Here is a 16,938-nt window from a genome sequence, read left to right on the forward strand (position 1 = left end):
CCACGGCATGATACTGCCACCACCATCATGTTTCATTGTTAAAATGGTATGTTCAAGCTAATGTAGCATTTTTTTAATGTAGGTTAAAAAGCTAAAAGCTAAAAAGATGGCTTGTGCCAAACTGAAAAAAATATGTCGCTCCCTCATCCTTCTATAAAAAGGGTCAGATTTTCTACTTCAGGAGCCATTTAGTTGCATCAAAATCTATTTAGGGGCATCAAAGTAGAGGGGATTGAAACAATACCATCTTAACCTTTTCAGATTTTTTTTTAAAGAGAAACTTTGTTGTCTTGTTTTTTTTTTTTTTTTTAATCCACAACTATCCACTATTGTTTGATGATCTACCAGATAAAACACAATGCAAAAGAGCTTGTGGTTATAATGCAGCAAAGTGCAAAAGATGTGAATACTTTCACATGGTGCTGTACATCAGCATGTCAAGCAAACATTTCAGATCTCAACTGCACCAGGGATCTAATGGTGTTACTATGTCATCCCTGTGCCCTAACCGGCCCTGAAACAAAAATCAATAATTGTCATTAAAGTCTAGTTTGTCGACCTAATGTCTGGAGCCCTGGGCCACCTTGCAACTATTGATATAAGTACAGTGATACTGATAAAAAAAAAGAAGAAAAAAGAAAAGCCAAAGCGAACAACACCATTAAAAAAAATGTAAAGTAATACTTTAAAAAGTTGGTGTAAATAAAAAAAAAAAAATCCATATTTTTTTGTGAGGAGCCTTATTTGTCAGACCTGCTGTTGCTTTGTTTGTCATTTTAATGTAAAAACACATTGTGATGGTGAAGTCCATCACCACAGAGGCTATTTTTTTTTCTTTCAGTGCTCATCTCTTTCTGTGCGGAATAAAAAGGAACAACAACCATGACAACATAAGTGTAATTTAATCCTCTTCACAGAGCCGACAATTGGGAGGTAGAAAAAAATGAAAAAAAAAAAAAAAAAAAAAGACGTGAATGTGTGGGTATTCGTTTCCATGAGGGCAAGTGATGGGGATAGGAAAACTGAAAAAATAAATAAATAAAAAATCAATGTTGTTGTTCTGCAAATATGAGTTATGCCAAAAGCCATTTTTGAACTAAAAGTGATCCACCCAGGTAAACTTTATGAATCCGTATGCGTTTCTGATAACAGCGACTTTCTACTGCTGTGACACGTCAGACATTAAAGAATAAGGGCAGAGAGCCTAATAAGACTGCCAGCTGCTCCTGTGTTGACTTCTTTGACTAATAAGCTGTTCCCTCGCATCCACTGGTGACTCTGTCACCTCTTTGAGGCCTTATATAACAGGGTACCTACCTACAACTTGGTTGATGGCTGTTGTTTCCAAAGACTCTGTCTCCCTAATGAGGCTTAGTTCGCAGTCACAGAAGAAAATAAAGAACACCCTCACGACTTCTCATGTTCTAATTTGTTTGCCTTGCAGACAACTTGGAGTGATCCATTTGTGCAGTTTAGGAGCATAAAGGACTTTTCTTTCTTTTGATAAGTCACTGGCAGGAGTTTGCTTGCAGTCACTGTCTAAATTGGTCAAGAAAGACTGAGTTCATTTTACCCTATTGAATGGCTCATCAATTAGCAACCAATACAATTATCTTTGTCTGATTAAATGCTAAGCAACAGTGGCAGGGGATTAACATTCTGCATTGTGCTTCTTGGCAGAAAACGCAGCTGTGATATTTTACAAAGGAAGATAAATGTCAGTCTGTATTGCTGGTTGCTCTGTTTGTGCACCAATCAGGTAAAAGCTCAACTCCAGAGGTATTCAGCGAAAAGCTCAGCACAAACAAAGAACATATCTGTATGAAGCAAGCCACTGCTCTGGTCAGTCTAACCTCAATTGTCTCCATGATCACTAAGTGTGGATCATTTTTCTTCTCCTGGCACTTTTTGACAGCACATTCTTTCATTTGACCAACAGGCAAAAAGTAAAGGCTTTCAAATATGATGGGTTTTAGCTGCATTTCATATTTTCAGCCCTTTTGTCTGAGGAGAGAAAAAAAAACTGCCTTGGCTGATAAACAATTTATCAGACGCTAGCGTGGAAAAAGGTGAAAAACAATGAAAACACAGGGTGTTAGGAACAGAACTTGACAGTCAATCTTGAGCTCATGTCAGTGCGCTCCAGCAATGCATTGTCAGAACACTACAATACCTCTTGTAGCAACTATAGAGCAATGCTAAACATCATTCAGTGTTATACTACAGCTTTAAAATATCCAAACGGAGACATGAAAGTGGCAGAGATTCAGAGAATGAAAGCCTATGTGTTGTTTTTCTACAAGTACTTGTTTGATAAAAAAAAATAAAAATATCAGCCTTCTAAATGAGTAAATATTCTAAGCTAAGTGTAGTATGTGCTAATAAATATCTACACAAGGACAGTTATTCATCTGAAACCCATCGGACAGTTTTTTTAAAAATATGCTGAGAATTTATTTGTTTCTCATAGCATGATCATTTGAAAGAAAAAGCAATGCCGACATAATTAAACAGGCATCAATACAACTTTAGAACAAATTAATCAACAGCAATAGCAATAATTCACTTGACAAAAAATGTTACCACTGCGTAATTTAAACAGCACAGAGCACCGACCATTGAGAAAGGTTCAGGAGAGGGGGTTCTGTACCAGGTCTCTAGTTTTTTGCTTGCCCATTATATTTGTAACCTATTAAAAGCATGAAAATGTTATTTGCTTACATCACGTGTGATACTCAAATCAAAAAAAGATATGATAGCATAGTAAATTTAGAAATCAAAAAAGTGTCTGAAAACATTTTTTTAGGCCATTACATTACCTTGGAAACCACATGTAAATTATATCACCACAAAAACGTACAAAAGAGGAAAACAAGAATTGTTGACAAAGCAAACTATTCTGTTCCAATACACATTTTTCTGAAAATAAAACCCACAGGGTTTTCAGGATCAGTAGATTTTATGTTGCTCCTAAGGTAAAAATGGGATGTGAAACTATTTCCAAAGGTTGTAGAAAAAAGTTTACTTTTAGGAAATTGCATTTTTAACAAGTCATTATTAGAAACTATATAAAGAAAGCTATTTTTTTTTCTTCTAATATGTGATGTCTTTTACAGAGACGAGTAATTAAAGGGTGGATAAATTTTTTTTTTTAAAAAGTGCATAATCCTGCACCTCTTTGGTCAAGGCTTGAAGATTTTTTTTTTTTTCTCTTTTTCTGTGTTTTTGGTAAAAGATGCACACATTTACACATTGAAAAATGTATATTTTACTTTGACATAAATTGTTTTGGCACAGTTTGCTCAGACGGAGTTGCTCAAAACGAGCCTGCCGTATTTGAAAGATCTTAAGAACTTCAAATGGATCATCAGAGGGGGAGTTAAATATTGCTGGGCGGGACAGATTAACTTGTGCAGGCCTACTTTGCGGCTGAAAGTGATCTGTTTTCTGGCCATATGCAAGACCTCTGAGTTTGATCTGCAAATCCACAGCCAGCCCAACTTATGTTTTGTGTCACATGAACTCTGTTAAAGTACTTAAATCACTCAGCAGAGCCTCCGCAATTTTAGAGCTAATGCAGTCTCGCTTCCTAAGGAGGAAAACAGAGCCTGTAGAAATGAGAAGACAAATGCATGCTCAAGAAAACAGCATTACTCCAGCTGGCACAAGCTGCCTTTCAACCATGCTGCTGGCACACTTGCTATAGCAATGCATTATCGTGTTTAAATTTTGTGTGTTTCAAACAAAATTGCCGTCCTCTAAAACACACTTTATTAGCCTTCTGGGTCCATGGATCATGGACCCAAAGCAGGGTTGTAAACAACTTATGAAAGCCTCTCTCCATTGATTAGAGACCCCAGGCTGAACTACTTTTTCACCCCGCTGTCAGATGGTATTTTTAGTTTATGGGATGTGAGTGACACAGACTCATCAATATGTGGACACCCGATAGTCTGTCTGTGGAAAAATGTGAGTGCAATAAATGTATTGTTACAGTAACACCCAAAGTCACATCAGCAGTTATGGAGAGTTAACCCACGACCTACACAGCGTTTCACAAACTTCACAAATGTCGCTTTACCGGCTGAAATCACTCAAACCTGAAAAAACAAATCGTTTCAAATGGCTAACATGAGGACAGCAAAAAAATAATTACTTCATTCTGATCTCCTCACATGTTCCTCTGCTCATGTTGTTTCATATAAATATGCCTTAGTGGCTACTTTAAGTAAATTATCTTTGTTTCTGTGCCGATATTAAGAGGAAAGCAAAACGCCATCGATAATGCACTGCAGCTACAACACAATAATACGATCACACTTAATCTAACATAAACAAATCCAATGCTTACTGTTACACTTAACTGAAGAATTTCATTATTCAAATGAGGCAGAAAAGTAATCATTATTTTGCTCATTGGGTCATTAGCATAATTATTCAGGGAACACACAATATGAAAATTATTTACCTTCCATATGGAAGCAGTAAACCACATGAGGAATATGATTGTTGAAATATCAGCTGTACTAGAGACTTGTTTTCTTTTCTTTTTAAATGATCAGCTTGATCATTCAAAATCTTAACTCAACAAGTGGCTGCAGTGAGAGGACTTGTTGCTGTCCAATGATTAAAGGTAATGGCTCAAGTACAAACAATTGCTGTGTCAATTTTATGCATTTTTGGGCAAAACATAAAAAAAAAAAATCACTTCTAATATAAATAATTAAATGCCAAAATATGCAAAGCCAGACTTGAAGATGAGAACAAGAAGACAGTTTTCATTCAAAGCAATCAAGCGACAAGCAAAAGTTAAGAAAAACCAAAACAATATGAAATTATTTTATGAGTTATTGTATTTGATTATACTACAAGGTATGAAACTACTTTTTCAGTTCCTTGCTGAGGACAAAATGTACCACATTAAATACATTGTCAAATACATCTATGTACATCATCTGCATGTACAAGACGATTTAAAGGCATACAAGAGATATTTCAGATAGTTTAATGTGAAATTATATTTTGCGAGAAAGAAGAACACTACACCTGAAAATAAAGCTTAAGCTTTGATTGGAGCACTTGGCCTCCAACGTCATCCGAAACATATTTTCCCCTTTTTTTTATATTGCATGAAATAATACAAAATAGTAATATTCAGAAAATCTAATACATTAAGTTCAGTACATCTCAATTTAGCATTGAATAATGAACAATTTACCCAACAAAGACTTCACTTTTTGCCAAGTGCTATCTATAAAAATCTATAAAAAAGAAAATTCTTACAACATATTAACAAGTAATTTTGATGAGGCACAGGACCCCTATTATGGTGAGGTACACAACTATTACAGTGGTGGCAAAACACTATTTAAAGCTTCCAAAGCTGATATTTACTAGTCCAAGTAACCTTTGCAATGACATTAGGTGAACAATTTGGAGGACTGTGAGAAAACCCCCATATGTAGCCTGAACCAATTATGCAGTGTCTCTTTGGTGCTTTAATGATTTAATTCTTTTTTTTTTCTTTTTTTTTTTTCGCCAACGAGTCAAATCAATTGGAAAGTGACCATCTGGTATCATATGAGTGTCACTGAAGCAGAGGTAATGAGCAAATTGTCTTCCTATTTCACAGAAATGAGAAGTCATTAAGATCATCTTGTTCTACCATGAAGCCAGACAAGGCATAATCAAACCCAAAGGGATACACATGTAAATACTAATGATGTAAGGAACATCTACATACAGTAGAAACAGTTTTTTGGGGAAAAAAAAAAATATATATATATATATATATAAATCCAACAGACAAAAATAGTTTTTGTATGGTACAAAACATAAAATCACTACACTCAAGTTCAGCCAGAATCATACAAGATATTAAACAGTCCTGCATTTTACCAGGGGTATCTCCCCTCCAGTAAATGGTTTTCATATTAAAATGACTCTTTGTAACTTGAGTTACAAATACTTCCACAGTTAGGCCAGGAGCAAAGCAGAGGCTGATCAAAAGGCCCATTCAGTCACTATAACGCTGCCATCATTGTGCCCACAACACAAAAGGGGTCCCCACATTATTTTGATGTGAAACCAGATAATTTCTGTTGAGAGCCAATGAGAAGACTGACAGGGACGCTCCCAATGCTTGTCGTCTACCGTTAACCGGGCCCTTTGATTTTCCTAGCTGCTCTGACGAGAGCTAACCAGCTGCTTGTAAATGAGCTAGCATCCCTTCTCGGCTGCCATTATTCTGCTCTCCTGAGCTGACAAGCTAGCTCACTGGAGGGACACTGGGTGAAAGAAAAGTGTGGCCTAAAGTATTAGCTTGAAACCACAGGGGACGCAGCTTGAGTCACCCTGGTTTACTCCACCAACTGCATACCACAAAATCTATGGAACAAGTAAAATGGGTCTGAAAAGAAAAAGAAACTATTATTTTAAGGCCCTTCCCACAGTGCTGATTCTATAATCCAGAGATATCCTTTCCAACAACATGGATTCTTAAGAAGTCAGATCTATGTAGGGGAGGAGATGAAACAAAATATTGCATATGCTCAGCAAACAGCAGGATATGAGGTAGACTGCTCACTCTGTGAGGCCATTGTAAAAGATGAATTACACCACTGAACTGGCTGGCCCACATTAACCTTTATTTTTGATTTAACAGTGTGCTCCTGTTTTTCTAATTAGTCTCTTTTCAGCTGACGTATTGTGGAATAGGTAAAATGATCATCAAACAAATGTGTTGTAATGTTAACTATAAAGCCTGTAAAGGGGGATCATTACAAACCTGTGATGAACATCTCAGGAAACGGTATGTATGACTCCACATAAAACTGTTCCAATTTTCACGAGGATGTCTGTGTAGCACTCTCAATCTACTAGTCGGTCCTAAAAGATACTTAACAGTGTCATTTGGATAATTTGCCATTGGCATGTAATAATTAGCCTATGGATGCTGTAAGAAAGAGACAACCCGTATCCAAGTGTAAATAAAGTTGTAATTGAAGAGGTTCTTCACTTGTTATCCTGTAAGATAATGAAGTCGATTAATAATGACAGCTCTTCATGCTAACTCAGAATACCGCTTATGGCTAACAGTTAGGAGTTAAACTTAGCATCTGCTGAGGGGCTATTTCCCAGTTGTTTAAGAATCTAGACTGCATTTGAGAAACTTTAGTTTAAAATATGAAATATGTAGATAGTAAAACCCAAACTGGAGGATTCCACACTAAACATACATTTATATTAAAAAAAAATAAATAAAAAAAAATCATTAACATTTATGACACTTTTATTCAATTTACAACACAATATAATTGCATTTTGCTTTTTTTTAATGAATTTCTTTTACTTTAGAAAGAAGAATGAAACCACATTATGCAAACTTGACCAAACTGGACTGGAATATTCTACATCGATATACAGGTGCTGGTCATAAAATTAGAATATTGTGATAAAGTTCATTATTTTCCATAATGTCATGATAAAAATTAAATTGTCATATATTTTAGATTCATTGCACACCAACTGAAATATTTCAGGTCTTTTATTGTTTTAATTTTGATGATTTTGGCAAACAGCTCATGAAAACCCAAAATCCCTGTCTCAAAAAATTAGAATATTATGAAAAGGTTCTCTGAACGAGCAATAAAAATAATCATCCGAATCAACAAAGTAACTCTAAACACCTGAAAAAGATTCCTGAGGCCTTTAAAAACTCCCAGCCTGGTTCATTACTCAAAACCGCAGTCATGGGTCAGATTGCTGACCTGACTGCTGTCCAGAAGGCCATCACTGACATCCTCAAGCAAGAGGGTGAGAAACAGAAAGAAATTTCTGAACGAATCGGCTGTTTGCAGAGTGTTATATCAAGGCACCTCAGTGGGAAGTCAGTAGGAAGGAAAAAGTGTGGCAGAAAACGCTACACAACGAGAAGAGGTGACCGGACCCTGAGGAAGATTGTGGAGAAGGGCCGATTCCAGACCTTGGGGGAAGCAGTGGACTGAGTCTGGAGTAGAAACATCCAGAGCCACTGTGCACAGGCGTGTGCAGGAAATGGGCTACAGGTGCCGCATTCCCCAGGTCAAAGGTCAAGCCACTTTTGAACCAGAAACAGCGGCAGAAGCGCCTGACCTGGGCTACAGAGAAGCAGCACTTTGGACCACTGTTGTTCAGTGGTCCAAAGTACTTTTTTCGGATGAAAGCAAACTTTGCATGTCATTCGGAAATCAAAGTGCCAGACTCTGGAGGAAGACTGGGGAGAAGGAAATGCCAAAATGCCAGAAGTCCAGTGTCAAGTACCCACAGTCAGTGATGGTCTGGGTGCCATGTCAGCTGCTGGTGTTGGTCCACTGGGTTTTATCAAGGGCAGGATCAATGCAGCCGCTATCAGAAGATTTTGGAGCACTTCATGCTTCCATCTGCTGAAAAGTTTTATGGAGATGAAAATTTAATTTGGTCTGGAATCGGCCTTTCTCCACAATCTTCCTCAGGGTCCGGTCACCTCTTCTCGTTGTGTAGCGTTTTCTGCCACACTTTTTCCTTCCTACTGACTTCCCACTGAGGTGCCTTGATATAACACTCTGCAAACAGCCGATTCGTTCAGAAATTTCTTTCTGTTTCTCACCCTCTTGCTTGAGGATGTCAGTGATGGCCTTCTGGACAACAGTCAGGTCAGCAGTCTGACCCATGATTGCGGTTTTGAGTAATGAACCAGGCTGGGAGTTTTTAAAGGCCTCAGGAATCTTTTTCAGGTGTTTAGAGTTACTTTGTTGATTCGGATGATTATTTTTATTGCTCGTTCAGAGAACCTTTTCATAATATTCTAATTTTTTGAGACAGGGATTTTGGGTTTTCAAGAGCTGTTTGCCAAAATCATCAAAATTAAAACAATAAAAGACCTGAAATATTTCAGTTGGTGTGCAATGAATCTAAAATATATGACAATTTAATTTTTATCATGACATTATGGAAAATAATGAACTTTATCACAATATTCTAATTTTATGACCAGCACCTGTAGACTCTTTAAAACACATTTTATAATCTGTAAAAATAAATAAATTTGTGAAAAAGAAAATAATGGGGACTCTTAGTTTTCCCAACATTTCTTCAAATGTTCTCTTGTTGCCATAAATCTGATGCTGTGATACCCTATCACTTTATCAGTGATAGTGATACAGTGATATCACTATCAGTGTGGTCATTTCTTGAGAAATGACGGGTGGTCATTTCTGACCACCCAGTTGGGAATAACATAGATTTTTCTATTCTTACTTCATCAATCAATTTCCAAAGTATTGGATCCAGTTCCAAGTATCGAAAGGAAATAAATTTGCACAAAGTTACTGTGGCTTTGCTGACCAGCTCATAGCCAATCTAATTTAAATATATCTTTAGCTGTTCTCATATCATGTTACAGTGTCATGAACGATATTAAATGCTAGTTAGTCTTTGAACATGATGAGAGATGAGACACGAAATAGAGGAAAAGGAAGTAGGAAAAAAGGATGAAGGAAAAAAGAGCCAGAGCAAAGGTAAAAAAAAGAAACATTTCATCCTCATTTGTATTCTCCACCATCAAGTTCACTCCAGTTCATTTACATCTCTGCTACTTCCATAGCAACAGCAGGGGGGCTATCAGGAGCATCTCTGATATAGGTACATGACTCTGAAAAAGATCTCATCATTTCTCTCTGAATAGATGTCAAGAAAAAAAATTTTTTTTTTCCTCACATTGTTTAGCAGCTTTAAACAGAAACTTACACCAGAGATTTTGTTTTCCTTATGTAGTGTATTCCTTGTTGCCCAAAACTAGTGCTTGTAGAGATAATCCTGGCCACAATAGCAATGAACAGAAATATGATCTTGTAGCACTTACTCTAATTGGGTTCAAATAAAATAAGACATGTAGAAATACTAGAAACCAAAAAGGTTCATGTAACCCCCCTCCCCCCAGCCCCTTTCATATACTGGCTCACAACCCTGTCCATTAGAATTTGAACAAACGCAAAGCATCAAGTTTTGCTGCCAGACAAAAGAAAAATGTACCGCACCTGCAGTATAACACAGCCTCATCAAATTCCATGTACACTTGTATGTAAATCAACCTTTAGGCCTAATTAAGCAATATGAGGCTCATCAAGGTCATAAATCCCCCTTCTTTTTTTTTTTTTAATAATGCATTATTGACTACACATCATCTGCACATGTTAGCTGACTGCACTCACACAAGCACAGAGTGACATCTCACTGTCTAATATCGGATAGCCCCCAGGCCAGGCAGTGTGTGCAGAGGGAGCGGGAAAGAGAGAGAGAGAGAGGGGGAAAAAAGAGAGAGGGATTTTTAGGTCACAAAAAAAGGAAGGACATATCCTGGTAATGAAATGGCTGCAGTGACCATAAAGTAGTAAATTTCCTCTCATGGTTCCTAAAACACGGTCAACTGTAAATTTCAATATTAAATTACAAGACATTTTGAGATTATCCAGACAAGGTCAAGGCCTCTTTACTCATTTTATTACTACAGTGTTGAATTTGATTTGACGAAAAAAAAAAAAAAAAGTAAATTATGTAAACAGTGTAGATTCAAAAATAAAACAAGACATTGGATAGGAGAAAGTTTGCCCTCTATTTCAATTAAAGTGAGTCGACATTAATATAATTATGTGGATTAATCCTCTGAGTCACTCCGGAAGGGAATTGATGTAGGTCAGTCAATATTTCAAATGACAACTGATACAAGTTAAATGATGTGAATGCCTTTTGGAGCTTCATAGGCTGAATTTGATTAGTATGTGATGACCCTTGGCTAAAGCATTTATTCTGTTTCTTTAAAAATAATAATAATAAAAGCAGTGGCTTGAGATACATTCAGAAGCCCGAATGTCCTGCTCTGCTTCAGTGACGTGTTTGATGCACTACATTTTAATAAAACGGCACCCAACGTGTCACCACTGGGAATACATAAAAACGCGGTGGTCTGTCTGGTTGCTTTGCATTCTCTCAGTGCACTTTTTCAAGCTGCCCACGGCAGTGGTTCCTCTTCCCCAAGACTCTGCTCTCATGTTTATGCATTTGTGCCACATTATTCAACCGGTGCTTCAACTGACCCCCACCTGGCATTTAAATTCCCTGACCAACAGGGTAGTCATGCCCTGATGACATGACTGCTGCTCTGACTGAATTCTTTATGCCGTCTCCATTCTGACTCAACCACAAGGACTCACTGCTATCCACATTTGGCGGATTGTTAGTTGACACCATTTTTGCTTGGACACTTAAAATGGGACAAATAGTGTTGCATAACACTTGACAAAGGACGAAAGCAAAACACTAATTTAGTCTTGTCTAATAGACTATTTACATTGCAAAAAAAAAAAATAAATAAATAAATTACATCCTAATATGTCCATTAACAGATCTCATTTCGGAGGCACCTAAATATGAACGTTATTACTGTATTTTATTTTAATGATTTTCAATTAAATATAATCTCAACAATCTTTCAGCTCATTACTGATTAGTCAAAAAATGAAAATAAATAAATAAATATAACAACCTTGCATTAAAAAAAGCTTCCAGATTTGGAATAACTTACTCTGAATAGAGGCAGTACATGTGAAGTTCCTATTTAAGGACATATCTGAAGATCGTCAAGATGTAAAGCTGGTGGCTGAATATTTTAAATAAATTTAAGAATTTCGAGGAGGAGAGCTGTCTGTCTGATGGAAATTAAGAAACACGAGCATCGGTCCATGTATGGCTCTGTCAGTATGTATAAGATGGTGACCAAAATCAAGACACAAAAAGCTTTAAAAAGTAACAGCTTCAAAATAGCTTAAGGATATTCTGCTATACCCTTGCTAACAACTTCAAGAAGTGGTAAAATTAAAAGGACGACATTTATTTATTTATTTATTTATTCATTTAAACAAAAACAATTAACTAGTTACTCTGCTAATCTGAAGACATACCATGTTTGGGATCCATTTTCTATTTTTGTGGTCTAGAAAAATATTTAGTCTTTTCTCAGCAGTGAGGATCCTTTTCTTTTCAAAAACAACTGCCTTAGCCAAGTCTATCGAATGGGCAGCCCACGTCTTTTTACTAAAGACTATTCTGCCATTACGAATTAATATAAGCCTATGTCTAACATCCTACTGGCATACGTCTGCCTGCATACTGAAGGAAGCAAATTCAAAATAGATTATTTAATTGGATATTTATCGTTAACATGTAAGTGCATCATTTATCCAAGAGTAAGGAAAAGCCTGAGGCCTGACATGCAAAAGCACTCAGGGGTCACTATGACTCACAAGGTCAAAGGCTGAATCACATGAGGTCAACTTATAGTGCCGGAGCACTAACAGCTTGAACTGGTATATGTTCAGTCTGACATCAAGTAAACCAATGTGTAAGGATTTCAGCATGTTGATTTAGAAGGACCATCAAAAAAAAAAAAAGAAAAAAAGGTATCGCTAAACAAGTGGAAATTCTTGGCTGATTTACTAAGTGCGAGTTTAAATTAAGAGTTTAGCCTCAGCGGAAATCCTACAAAACAAGAAAAAAATAAAATAAAAAATACTAAACGCACTAGTTAAGCCCTATGAGTTAACAAGCCACATAAATGTGAATTTAGAGTTCTTTGAAAAAGGCCCTGCTTCTAAATCCTTTTTATTTATGGGCGTAGTTTCACCACCCCTCGTTTACAGGACCCTTCTCTGGATTTACAGCTGTACTAAATCAGGAATGAAAGCAAGAGGACAAAAAGGATTCCACTAAGGGCAAGAAAGGATATCTTACGACCGACCCATGAGAGCAGACTGTAAAATCTGTGAAATCACGAGCCTTGGAGTATATCATCTTCTCTTAACACATTCTGTTGTTACATGTCCCGCAGTAGGTATTTCTTTACATGCCATCCAAACCGCACTAACGCTGTCCCATGTGGATGTTTTTCAGCAGTTTCCTCACAATGGAAATGTAATTATCTACCCCTTAAACACAAATTGCTGTTGTTTGCGTGAGACGTTTCAGCTGCTATGGAATCTGCCTGGTTTAATAAAAGCAGTCAAAGACCACTTCAATGACTCCGTCCTTCTGTCTGCTTTTTTGTTAAACCCAAAAGTGGAATGGGACCCAGGCTGCTCACACTGATAAATGGATGTAATTTCTCTTGCAGAGGAAATCAGAGTTGTGACGTCCACAGTGAAATTCTATTAAAAAAACAGTTTATATAATGCTCTAAAATATTCCAATCTACAATGGCTCACGAGAAAGAGAGAGAAAATTGGCACGCTGCAATCTCATGCGACCTGAACTCTGCAGATTATTAACTGTAACATTCCACATCATAACACCAGCGAATACAAAACAAACCTGCATTTGCCCTTTGACCTGCTTCATTTGTCAGGCGCAAGTTGTACATGCTGATTCCTGTTTGAGACACCTTATACAGTGGATAATCAAAAACATTCTCTCCATCCGCCCCTTCCAGACAGCACTTCATCAGAAGTCCTTGCTTTCCGTTTGTCTGCAGTCCTTGATGTCAACGACGTAAAAGCCACCAATGGAGAAACATTTCAAAACTAAAGAGGCGCCGCTATTTTATCTTGTTGCCATCATGCAAACAGCTTTGAGTCCTTTTCACAGCATATAAGCAAGTATTTGTCACATGAATCAGAACATTTAACAGTAAATCCTGCAACCAGCCCAGATTTATGACTAATGAAACAAATGTAAAGCCTAGACGCAAACAAAAAAAATTAACCTGGAGGAGTGTCCCTGATTAACAGGGCAAGAAAGTGAGATAAGCTGTGGCTGTAAAGCATAAGGTAGATAGGGACATGCAAGTAGATGACTAATCTAGGGTGGGACCCATTTGAAACCCTCTTATCCAGTAAGAGTCTTGAGAATTATGGAAGAAGGCAGTTTTAATGTTACGTTGAAATCTGAGAGACTGAGCAACATGTCAGGAAACAGGGGCCTTTTGTTTAGTGTAATGAGAGTGTGACCTCAAAGAAATAGCCACTTTCTTTCAAAGGAAAACTGTTTGTTCATATTTACAAAATTCAGGGTGAAATAGACTGGTTAACAAAACTGTTTAGCTTACAGCTTGACTGACCCCGACTGATGACAGGCTTCTCATGAAATCAGATCTGATCCACTTCGCTTAACACTCAATACCTAAGCGGTGACAGTTTGCGCCAACAACAACACTCTTCAGTTTGCAAGCAGCAAGATAAGGTGCAAATCGACGGTCAGCCGACTTCAGCCCATACCTGGAATCTTCTTTAAGTATTTAAATGTTTAAACTCTGCTAAGGAACATAGTGGATTTTGAATTGTTGGAAGCCTATAAGAAAATTTCAAGCAAAGCTAAGAATACACAGAGAATGTATTTTATAGTTACAATGCTACCTAATCTGAGGTGCTAGAAAAGGTGAAGTAAAATTTCTAAAATGTCAACTCCAAATGATTGTGTCTTGATTATAAATCTCTAAAATCCTGTTTTACACCAACTGGTCTCTTACACTCAAGGTGGGAAATGATCTATTCTTCCAATTATACATTGGCTGGTTAAAGCTACCAATGCATGCTGGTTATCTAAACAGTCTTGGGACTGTGGTCCACTGAACATATTATTTTTAAGTTAATATTTTTGAAGTACAGTTTGTGAGCTAAGATGCTAGATCACCATGTCTGTAAGCAAAAGACTGAAACACCAAAAAGCCTAAACTTTGTTTAGTGCTGGCAATTATAGCTCTTACAGAGCAATTGGAACCAGCTACAACCAGTATTGGCAGGTCAGAGCTTTTTAGAAGAGAAACCTACTTTACATACTTTTTTTTTTTTGTAAAATGCAAGCAAACTAGGGAACAAATAGCTTCAGGGAAGGCCATTTAGTACTTTTGCTGTACAAAAATATGAAGGGTAAAGATTAAAGCGTAGCAGCGAGTCTCCTGTCTGAACAGCTGCATCAAAATCATAGCTGACGTGTTCAGAAGAGTTATGGATTAGGACTGTAAACACCAAACTAAATATGTTTTCCAAGGTTAACTCTGTATTAATATCCAACAAACGCTGACACTGCAACATGAATCAACGGACACCTGACAAAAGCTACTAGAAAGTACTTTAAAACGCTTAGCCAAGGCGGCAGGTTAACAATTGTAAGCATCAAGCATTTGAGGTCAGTGGAACATACATTGACTGCCTCGGGAGCCAGGTGAAGGCAGCGTCTGTGTTAGACGGGAGGAGGGGGGTTAGCAATATGTCAGAGTTCTGCCATGCTCTTGCATGACAAACACCGACCTGGAGCCAGCTGTGACAAAGCCCTAATCCTGAAAATCCCTTCTTCCTTTGCTGAAAATCCTAATGAGGATTTGAAGTACTCGGCAGGGAGGAGACCCAGGGGCTGTGGTTACACCTTGCCACTGCTCGCTCTCCCAGTCATTGTCTCCTTATCTCCGTGTTGGCCAAGCCTGGCTGGCGATGAAAGAGACATGACAGCGTGGTCGGCCTACGTACACAGACCCCACGGCTGCCTGGCTCCACAGGGAGGCCGGATCCCGCAGTGTACCTCAAACAACCAAGATGACATCAACAGAGTGGTAGAAAAACAAAACAAGCTCACACTCCTTAAAGCACGCAGACCTAAACAAATACGTATCACTTTACTCTGAGCAGTTTGGGTGCTGCATCAAATGTTAAGTAAGTAGAACAGATTTTAAAATTCACGCTTAAAAAAAGTATATAAAGTTTCTGCAGCATTTTAAAGTTTCATTAAATATTAAGTGAGGATGGATAAGCACACACAATCAGCACTTCCATTTTTTTTAAGACAATTCGCTACATATATGCACAGGGTGTTTAGAAATAAGACACCATGTCACATTTATCTTCCGTTTTGAGAATTTGAAGTATCACATCTCATCAGATCAGATGTTAAATGATTAATTTGTCTTCCTCACACTAACAGTTTGTCCTTTTTACATAACCAGAATAGGGACAAGACAGAAAAGAGGTTATTAAATAAAAAAGTAAGAAAGAAAGGAAGGAGAAAAAAAGATAGAAAGCGAGACAGTATAAGTATTTTTAGTCGTTAAACATCTAAATGGAACATCACTGGGAGGTGCTGGATCCTGTTCTTGCAGGTTCTGGGCTCATATTAAGCCCTGGGCTTTACAGTCCAGTAATTAGATTTCAGAACACCTTGATTGTCTATTTCACTTCATTGACTTTGAGATGAAGGTTTTAAGTCTTCTCTTCTTCTCCTTCCTGCGATACAAAAAGAGTGCTTTTAAAGGTGCCCTTCCCTGTTCCCTTTGAGAAACCTCAAGTACTTTAAACATTTCAAGCTTTGAGGGGAAACAATGGCGAGGTTTCAGAATGTGTGGAAAGATAGAAAATCCCTGTGCTAGGCTTGTCCTTACAGGTTTCGCCTCTAAAAACAGGTTGGGTTTTTGTTTTTTTTTGTTACAGGGGAATGAAAAGCTAAATTCTAAAGGAAATATTTGTTTATGGTTTGATGAAACCGCAGGTGACCCATTTAGTGAACCTTGTCAATTCTGAACATGCCATGACCTCCTTCAGAAAACAAACTCCTTAAAAGCATTTAACCAACATAGTGAGGGTAATCATCAGTTCAGATTCTCTGATGATTTCAAAATACTTCTATTGAACACACACACACACACAAAATATTTTTATGCAAAAAAAAAAAAAAAAAAAGCGAACAAAGTATTCCCAGCACTCTATGATGCAGGTTGCAAACATAAACCGACTCCACACCTCTTGACACACAATCCTCACCGTGCCATCTCATTTTGCCTCTCCATAATTCCAACAATCTTTGGGGAAGATTTTGAAAAGAGTCTGTGACTGAGCTAGGTGTGAATTGCAATTCTGTCACTGATACATGCAAATCCCTGCAATC

At 37.5% G+C, this 16,938-nt stretch overlaps 1 protein-coding gene across 5 annotated transcripts in view; it reads right to left on the reverse strand.

The window, feature by feature from the left end:
* Positions 1-16,938, reverse strand: part of adgrl2a (adhesion G protein-coupled receptor L2a) — a 125,597-nt gene that overhangs the window by 78,063 nt on the left and 30,596 nt on the right. The gene's annotated exons all lie outside the window — the stretch shown is intronic.

The sequence above is a fragment of the Poecilia mexicana genome, unplaced genomic scaffold (genome assembly GCF_051168715.1).
Source record: "Poecilia mexicana isolate PSO_F unplaced genomic scaffold, ASM5116871v1 scaffold_4, whole genome shotgun sequence".
NCBI classification, from domain to species: Eukaryota; Metazoa; Chordata; class Actinopteri; order Cyprinodontiformes; family Poeciliidae; genus Poecilia; species Poecilia mexicana.